The 10,044-nt window shown below is 39.3% G+C and overlaps 1 pseudogene; it reads left to right on the forward strand.

The window, feature by feature from the left end:
- On the forward strand, positions 1 to 3,782 carry LOC129071598 (ADP-ribosylation factor 2-like; annotated as a pseudogene).
- The last annotated feature ends 6,262 nt before the right edge of the window (positions 3,783 to 10,044 follow it).

A 10,044-nucleotide genomic window follows, 5' to 3' on the forward strand; every position in this document is an offset into this window, starting at 1 on the left:
ATGGAGGGTAATGACTGAGAGGGGGTACAAAGAGATCTGGGTTACTGGTAATCACCTTTTTGATCTGGTCCATGACATTTTATTAAACTGTGCGATTATCATGTATGTTTGTACCTGTATGTAAATTATATTTCAACAAATCATTTTTAAGTTGGTTGGGAGTAAGGTGATGGTCAACACTGGATGCGATTATAAGCCTCAACTCCTGCCTAGTTAACGTCTCTGGCAGCAGCGTGGCGTCCCGCTGCTGTATTTCCACGCCTCTGAAAAATTTTAGGTTCTTTTCTGGGTATTGATATGGTCTGCTAGCCAACAGCAAACTACTTAAGGACTTTGCTTCACATGCATAAAATAAACTGATTCTCTGCTTCAGAAATTCTCATTTCAAGAGAGTTTAGATGTATTTATTGTGACATTGCTTCCATACTTAAGGTGACTACAGCCTGCCACTACAGATGGCATTGAGACTGGGCTTCCCCCATCCCACTGAGATGCTGCAGTGGAAAAGAAAATTTTCTGGCAAGGCATCAAAGGACTTTGTTGAGTTTTCCTTTGGGGAGAAAGACATACTATTCCTTATTGGCCAAATTGTACTTAAGATTGTTTAAGTTGAATCTAAAAAACAAAATAAATTAACAAGCAGCACAGAAACAGACTCATAGATACAAAGAACATTTTGACAGTTGCCAGATGGGAGGCAGTTTGGGGGAATGAGTGGAAAAGGTGAAGGGATTAGGAGTACAAATTGGTAGTTACAAAATAGTCATGGGAATGTAAATTATAGCAAAGGAATATAGTCAATAATATTGTAACAACTATGTATGGTATCAGATGGGTATGAGGTTTATCAGGATGAGCACTTATCAAGTTATATAATGTCTAATCACTGGGGCATATACCTCAAACTAACATAATATTGTATGTCAACTGTAACTGAAAAATAAAAAGTGATTTAAAAAAATTTTACTTGGAGCCACCTCTAATAGAGACTTGTATTTTATATATGTTGTTTGTAGATCTCTGCAAAAAACAATTATTTGACTTGCCTTTCTTTTCATTCAGGTAACTGAATTCAATTACAATAGGGGATGTTTTTGAAGAACTGTTCAAAAGTCTGTTTGGGAGAAGCAGATTCTTATGTTGGGTTTGGATGGAGTAGGAAAAACCACCATCTCGTATAAATTGAAGCTGGGAGACACTGTGACTTCCACCCCTACAACAGGTATGTTAACGACTTGGGACAAAACCAATTTATAATTTAGTCTGTTATACTCTTATATGCTGCTTATGGTATTGAATATTTCTTTCCAAAATTAGTGTTTGCTCAAAGAGTGTAAACTTTCTGAAGCCCAAAACCAAGCCGTATATACTTCGCTAATTGCTCCCCAACATCTCTAGCACATTCCTAGGTTTACAGGGCAGTCCTATGAACACAGTTGGGTTAAGCAGATTTAACCCAGCTGCTTGGCAAAAAAGAAAAAGAAAATAATGATTAAAACAGTGAGGACAGTTGTGCCCTCCGTTCCTCTCTGTTAGCATGTGTCCCAGCCTATGCCTGAGATGGAAGTTGGGAAGCTGCTGTTACCTCCTCAGGGATTCTTTTTCAGTTGGCCTTTCTAAATGGAAGCATCTCTCCACGCCAAGTATGCTCTAGTGTTTAAAAATGCAGTGTGATTTTCTTTTCTTCACTCTGGTTCAAGCTAACTACTTGAGCTGGTGTCCAACTGAAGAATCTGATTTGTTCCAATGTTGTAGACCAATCTTCCTACAGAACAGCACTGTTACCGTGTTTTTGTGGGCTATGTAAGGGCTTTGCAAAGGTGGTTTTGACAGAACTTAATCTTTGCCTTAAAAACTGCTTCTAGATCCAAATTTCTGAGTGAAAATAGGCTCCACAGGATGGCACAGAATGTCAGAGTATTTTGAATGTTGGATTAGACACAGAACCAAATGATCAACTTCCAATTTGGGCAGGAGCTTCAGCAACTGTAACATTTGAAGAAGGAGGAAACCAGATGGAGAAATTGTTAACACAATTTTTAAAATGTTATTAATTCAAATGAAAATAGCACAATTGCTTGGTTTTCTCCAATTACAAAAATACTTCATGCTTCTATAATTTCATAAATGTAGAAAAACATAAACAAGTTTTAACAACACTCTACTATTAAAATTTTGGTGAATATCTTTGTAAAATCATATCGATGCTGTTTTTCAATTGACTTTGCATTAAACAAAATGTTTGGATCACTTTTTATGTCATTTCTCTTCTGTGGAATGCTTTCCTGCCTTCTTCTTTAGCCCCCTCCCCTTTATCAAGCTAATGCCAGCTCATCTTTTGATCTCAATGTAAACATTATTGCTCAAGGACGTCTCTCCTAACACCTTGGACTCATTTTCCCCTGTTATAAGCTCTATAGCAACCAGAACTTTTAAGTAACTCTCAGCACATTTGTTGTCACTGTCTCTCTTCACTTGTTCACTGTCTCTCTTCCTCCCAACAATGTAAATAAGAGCAAGAATCGTGTCTGTCTTGCTCACCCCGTCCCTAGTTCCCAGCAAATGCCTGGCTCATGGTAAATGCCCAGTACATATCAATGTTTGGTGACTGAATTGAATGCCAATGAATGGTGAGCATGGAAAGAAGAGAATGGTTGGGGCAGGATAGAGCCATGGGAACTCCATCATTTAAGGATCAATTAAATGCGGCTGAACTCACTAGGAGACTGAGAAGATACATCCATACAAATAGAAGGAAAATGACCAGCCAGAGGAGAGTTTCAAGATGGGAGTGAGCGGTAGTGTCAGATATAAAATCAAATCACAAAAGAACTGAAAGCATTTGTTGGACTTACTGACATGGTGATCATTGCCGGCCTTGGTGAGGCCAGCTGTGGAACATGACAAAGCAGAATTAAGAGGCCATTGGGTGAGAGGTGACAAAGCAGTCACAGTGAATGTAGCTAATCTTCTTAGAGAAGTTTGACCCTAAAAGGGAAAATAGAGGTTGGTAGCAGATGAAAGGCAATATGGGATCAAGGAAGGGCTTGTTGCTTTTTTTTTTTTTTTTTTTTTTTGAAAGATGTAAAAGACTTAGGCACGCAGAGAAGAACAGGTTGGAGATAGCAGGACAGGGAATAGCAATAGTCAAAGGTTCCAGACAATGTGTGTGGATTGGATCCAGCATGTAGGTGGACGGAATTGGCATAGGACAGTTGCTCTCTTCTGCTGTTCCAAGAGGGAGGGAGAAAAGATGTGGGAAGATTGCTACATTGTGCAGTGGGAAGTGGAAGTCAGTCCCATTAATGGCTTCTCTTTGCTCTGAAACACACTGTAAGACCTTCTGCCGAGAGAGCGGGGAAGCATGAGTTTGGAGGTTGGACAGAATAGGGAAAGTTTGAGACACCTGTCACGGTGAGTGGGAGACCAAGCTGACTAACACATTCCGTTTGGAAGTTACAAATCGTTGACTAGAAAGCTGCTTTGGAAATAAAAAGTCCAAATGTTCAAGCTGGCCAAATGTTAGTTGAAATTATTCTGAATTGTTCCACCAGCAAAAGTCATCATTAAACGTTTTCAATTTCTCAATTTAGGTTTCAGTGTGGAGATGGTGGAATATAAAAATATCAGCCTTACAATCTGGGATGTCAGTAGCCATTAACAAAACCAGACCTTTGTAGAGACAGTATTTCAAGGACACCAAAGATAAGGAAACATTTAAATTCAATGTGTCTAAAGATGGATGCTTGAAGCAAAACCTGGTGGTGCTTAGCCTTATTTAGACTGTCAGTCATTCCTCTTCTGACGGCCCACTTACACTTACTGGGGAGGTTTCTTTACGGGAAATGGTCCCTGCGTTTCTAGAGAAAGTATTCAGGCTTTACTGTCCCACATAGGAAACCCCTCTGAATCCAGAAATGGTTAGAAAACAGTCATCCTGATGAATGTCACTTTCTGGCTGACAGTTATATGCACCTTAGATGAGGTACCAGTTTTTGAAGAATTTGAATTCAGTAAACGCTTTTAAACCTATTGAGAATATCTGAAAATCATGCCTCTAGAGAGAAAGAGGTGAACGGAGATGGCTGATACCCCAAATCCCAAATCGCAGCATCTTCTGTGGGCACAGTCCCTCCCTGCTGTTCTGTTATTCTACAAGTACATGAACAGTCATGAACATCCCAGATTGTTGCTGTATTTCCTTATCACTGGTTTCTGAAAGATGGGGTTTTGATGTGTCTCTCTCCCTACCCACATCGCGCCCAATCAACCCACTTGAATTTTTTTTCATTGATCATATTTTGGATAAGTGATACCTTACAGAATAATGTCTGTCAAGCTATTCATAAACTATTCTCATAGTTTTTACACCCTGATCCTCATGTAAAATCATAACCATATGGCATCTACAAATTACCCTTCAGAATTTAAGTGGAGTCGTTTAATTTCTAAGTTTCTATTACTGATGATAGTGTTTTCTTTGCATGTGTTTCATAGTAAAAACATATTTTTGGTTTTTTCAGACCAAATATCCTATTCAGCTGTATCATAAATCATTATATAGCTATTAGCTTTAGCATTTATCTCTAGTTATTTCCTCAGCTTATAGATTTTAGAATGTCTTTCCTCAGAATAATGCAATTATCTTTTCTTAACTTTTGTTAGTGGTCTGTCAAAACCATCTTTGCAAAATGTACAACAAATACAAAGAGAGAAAGGATAAATAAAACCCCTGTGTACCCATTACCCAGCTTCAACAGCTGTTGATTGACATTTTGCCCAGGGTATGTTATAGCAAATCCCAGACATGAAGCTTTTTACTCAGACATTCTTAAGTGTTTTTTTCTAACTGATAAGGCATTTTGTGTGTGTTTATTTAACTAGTCTCCATGCCATTATCACACCTCCAAAATTAATAATTCTTTAATATTTAGTACCCAGCCCGTGTTTAAATTTCTCCAATGGCATCAAATATGTCCTTTATACATTTGATTTGTTTGTCTTAGGATCAAAGTTCACACATTGCATTTCACTGTGACGTCCTTTAATCTCTTATTCTACAAGTGTCCCCCTCCCTTTTTTTTCTGTGCCATTTTTTGGTCAGGTGTTTATCCCACATTCTGGATTCGGCTGATTATTGTGGTTTCATTTAACTTTTTGTCTGTCTGTGGCTATCCTGTAAAATGGTAGTTTGTTTTGGAGGCTTGGTTAGATTCTGGTTTGTTTTGGGGGCAAGAATCCTTCATAAGTGGTGCTAAGTACTTCCTGTGGCATCACATCGTAACACAGAAGTTTGGTTGTCACACTTCTAGTGATAGTAAGTGGGTTCAGATGGTCTCAGTGTTCAGCTGGTCTCAGCCTAATTCCCCCCAAATAAAGTCCCCCATTACCCACCTAGTGGTTTTAGCATCCATTGAAGGCATTACCTAGATGCATTATTTCTCCAGGAGGTACAAAATGGTGATTTTTCTAGATTTTTGTCATCCCATCTGCACTTATTAGCTGAAATCTTCCTAAACAAAGAATTTCATCATTAGTGCCCTGGTTGGTGTGGCTCAGTGGATTGAGCATCAGCCTATGAACCGAAAGGTCGCTGGTTCAGTTGCTGGTCCAGGCACATGCCTGGGCTGCTGGCCAAGTCCCCAGATGGGGGCATACAAGAGGCGACCAGTTGATGTTTCTCTCACACATCAATGTTTCCCTCCCTCTGTCCTCTGCCAAAATAAATAAATAACATCTTCAAAAAAAGAGAAATAATTTAGTTTCTCTGAAATGTAGTTTCAGAGAAGTGTAGTACAAGAAAGGCAGGAAAAATGCTAATTAATTCCCTTTATTGATTTTCAGTGAAATGACAATACCCTAGCAACTTCCATGATGACTCTTAGATTTTTATGTCATTGTGTTTAATCTTTGCAGACAATATTCTTAATACTCAAAGTGTCCGTTTATTTGAATTGGCACTTGCCACATAGGCCAAACCATTGCAATTCCTTATGTGTAATAAAACTAGAAAACATAGGTTTGAACCTCAGCTAAGTGTTGTAATACCCACTGTGCTGGAGCATTTGGCTTCAATGAGATTCATTTTGTAAAAGGCTTAGTTCTGTGGCTGGAAGGTAGCAGGCACTCCGATGGGAGCCTGTATCTGCCCGGGTTCTCTAGAGAAACAGAACAAATAGGATGGATGGATGTAAATATGTCAAGAAATTTATTATAAGAAATTGGCTCTCTTGGTCATGGACTCTGAGGAGTCTCAGGATCTGCAGTCGGCAAGCTGGAGACTCAAGAGGGCCAATGGTATAAGTTCCATTTCAAAGACAGGAGAAGACCATTGTCCCAGCTCCGAAACAGTCCGTTTTGGAGTGAGTTCTCTCTTGTTCCTCCTTTTTCTTCTATCCAGGCCGTCAATGGATTGGATGAGACCCACCCATCTCGGGGAGAGCAATCTGCTTTACTCAGTCCATGGATTCAAAAGTTAATGTCATCAAGAAACACCCTCACAGATGTGCCCAGGGTGATGTTTAACCAAAGTATCTGGGCACCCAGGGGTCCCGGCAAGTTGACACATAAAATTAACCTTCACAAGGCCTAAATTGTTGGAGGTTTTCCTTTCCTGGCAGGATTCCTTTTGCCTACCCTCTGTGTATTTGGCACATTAAATCACCAAGTAGGAATGCCTTTTTGTTTTCAATCTTCTATTGGTAACAAGTCTAATTTTACTGAATTTCAGTAACTATTGCTTTGATGGTAGGCAACTAGCTATATTCTAGGGCCATGGCATGGATTATTTAGACTCATTATGAAATTAGCAAATGGGGACTATTTGAAGAATGGACTTGCTGTCTGTGATGGGTCCAGATGTCTCAGCCAGGAGTAGTCTTGGATGCTGTCCCTATTTTTTCTGCCAGTTTACCAAAGGTCAGGCTGTCTTTTTAACTGTAAATTTCCTTCTTCGTTAGCATGGTGAATATGAGACTTGATGAAAGTTCTTAGCTCTCTATTAAGACACTTAACCGTGTGTAGATTTCACCTATATAGATTGGAATTTGAACTCTTATGTGACTTCTTAGTCGATTATATCATATAGAATGCATAAAATGGTCCATTAGTTCTCATATGGAAAGATTGTTCTTTGCTTGCAGTTATTTTAATTTGTGTTAAATGGCAATATACTTACATAGTTCAAAATTTAACAAGAGAAGTGTATATTAAAAAGCTCTCCTCCTGTAGGCAACAACTTTTATTTCTTTTATATCTTCCCAAAGATATTTTATGCAATACAAGCAATTAAAGATATATATTTCTCCCCCCCTTTAATAAACAAATCACAGTATACTATTCATTTGTCAATTTACCTTTTCTAGTTTATTTTAGTTCAAAAATGTAGTCAATCTGATGCTAGGTTCTTTTGTTTCTCAGATACAGATCCATATAAAAAAAGACTTGTTGTCCCACTTATGTATGCATTCATTGGTTGTTTCGTGTATGTCCCCTGACTTGAGATCGAACCCACAACTTTGGCCTATTGGGGTGACTCTCTAACCAACTGAGATTCCCAGCCAGGGGAGGTCCAGAGTTTTTACTGGAACTTTATTATGCAGGCATGATGTAGAAACGAAGCCATTAAAAATGAGCGATTAAAAAAACATTTCGCTGTGTATTTTATCTAATACGGTGAAGGGCTATGATACTTCTGAAAAAGATGGGTTAGCTGAGTGTACAGCAGGCTTCCTAACTCTTGAGATTACATATCCTTCCATGTGATTGCTTTTAGAAAAATTATTGACACTACTACAGATGTTCCCCATTTCCCCCCTTTGCTAACCTCCACTTAGCCCCTGCCCGCTCCCCGGCCTTCACTACGTGATTGCTTTCAGTGAAACCACACGTGTGAGCAGGGAGAAGCTGTAAGGACACAAACAGCTGTCATTTTCGGAGTCAGATTACTAACATGCTTGTGATTTCTTTCCAGGTGTGATTTTTGTGGTTAACAGTTAATGACAGAGAATGGACAGAAGAACTAAATATAATATTAATGAACTTTGAGCTCATACATACAGTTTTGGGGTTTTTTTTTTTGGTGTTTAAAAATAAATAGGTATGTTGTTAACTTTGAACACTGCGACTGAAATTTACTGCCAGAAGTTCACTTAAAAATATAGATATTTAAATTAGATGTCCTCTTCTCTCTCTCCAGTCCCTACAATAACCTCTCCCTCCACCTCCTTGTTAACATACATCTTATAGTCATTCATTCATCTAGTCAACAAATATTCATTGAACATCTAGGTTCCAGGCGTTGTTTTAGATATTAGTGATTTATCAGTGAACAAGACAGACAAAAGTCCCTGGTTTATGGAGTTTACATCCTCGCTGGAGGAGAGTCAGTCAATAAAGAATATGTAATGTGTCGGGTGGAAGTGTTGTGGGGGAAGGTAAAGCAGAGAATGGGGCAGAATGGATGTGGGGAAGGGCAGGATGCGTCTCCGATAACGTGCCATCTGAGCAGAGACCTGAGGTCCAGCAGGAAGGGAGCCTAGGAACAGCAAGCGGCACTGGAACAAAGTTGGGAGTCAGTGAGGGGGGAAACGTTTAGATCATATGGGGTCTGTCATTGAGGAACAAGTGTAATACAAGCAGTAGAAAAACGGGAGGAGGGCCCAGTGTAGGACCACCCTCCATATGGAAGAGAATGTAGAATCATGAGGAATGTACCAGGCTGAGACAACCATGGTTGCTTTTTGATATGTTTCCTTCTACTCTCTCTTCCAAGAATATATTCATTATATAATTGAAATCAAACTGTTTTGTCACTTCAGATTTATCAAAAGCATTTTCTTTTTTCACCCATCTCTTTGTAAACATGATTTTAAAGGGTGAATGGATCATAGTTTACTCAATCATTACCCCGTTGTTAAGTTCATTGTCAGTCCAGATTTTCACTAGTGAACATAGTAGACTTTCAAAAAAAGAAAATAACAGATTTTCTAAACTATAAAAGCAGACTATGTTCATGGTATAAATATGCAAACAGTTAGGAATATCAAATGAAATGAAACAGCCCCACTCCTCAGGAAAAAAACATTGTTAAACTTCTTGCCTCTTTCCAAAGGTATAACTTCCTCTGCCTTTATAAGCCCTGAAATGATTATATTCATATTTAAATTGTGGAGATCATACTCTGCATTCTTTTTTGCAACCTGCCTTTTCAGTTAGCATATCTTGATGATCCTTCCATATCAGTACATCAAATCTACCTTGTTCTTTAATGCTAATTTATTCATATTTAGTGTGAGCATACTAAGTGCCAGGCACAGTCCTAGGCACTTGGGATACATCAGAGAACATGATAGAGATTCCTGCCCTTGTGAAGCTTGTATTCTAGTTAGCGGAGATGGATAATAAAAAACATACTAAGTGAGTGAATGTTATAATATTATAATGTGTGCTAAGTGCTGTATTTAAAAAGAGGAAGCAGGACAACTTGGAGAAGTCACACGGGAGCTTGAGTCACGAAGGCCTGACGGACCACCGTAAGAACTCGGACTCTGACCCCAGAGAAACAGAGCTGTTCCAGGGTTCTGATGGAAGAGCGACGTGATCTGATTTCCTTGGTTGACTGCAAGGCGGAGAATAGGCTTGAGGAGAGCGAGAGCAGAAGCAGGGAAACCAATGAGGACGTTACGTCAGTAACCCAAGTGAGACATGACGGCGGTGGGGTCAGGGGTAGCTGTGAAGGTGGTGGGAAGAGGTCAGATTCTGAAACCAGATGGTACAGCCTGTGGGATTTCCCCATGCGGAGCTGTGAAAGTTGAGAGGGAAAGGGGAAAAAATTAAGGATGATTTCAAGGTTTGGGGCCTGAGCAGCTGCAAGGCTAGAGTTGCCATCAGCTGAGAGAAGGCTGTGGTTTGGGGCAGGTTTTGATACAAGAGCATAATATTTCATTACTTGAATATAACATCATAAACCGACGTTTGGATATTCTCTTTTAAGGATGTTCCGAGTGCTATGAACACAGCAGAGATGACAGACAAGCTTGGCTT

Source organism: Pteronotus mesoamericanus, unplaced genomic scaffold (genome assembly GCF_021234165.1).
Source record: "Pteronotus mesoamericanus isolate MK-2021 breed Mesoamerican mustached bat unplaced genomic scaffold, CSHL_Meso_final contig_269, whole genome shotgun sequence".
NCBI classification, from domain to species: Eukaryota; Metazoa; Chordata; class Mammalia; order Chiroptera; family Mormoopidae; genus Pteronotus; species Pteronotus mesoamericanus.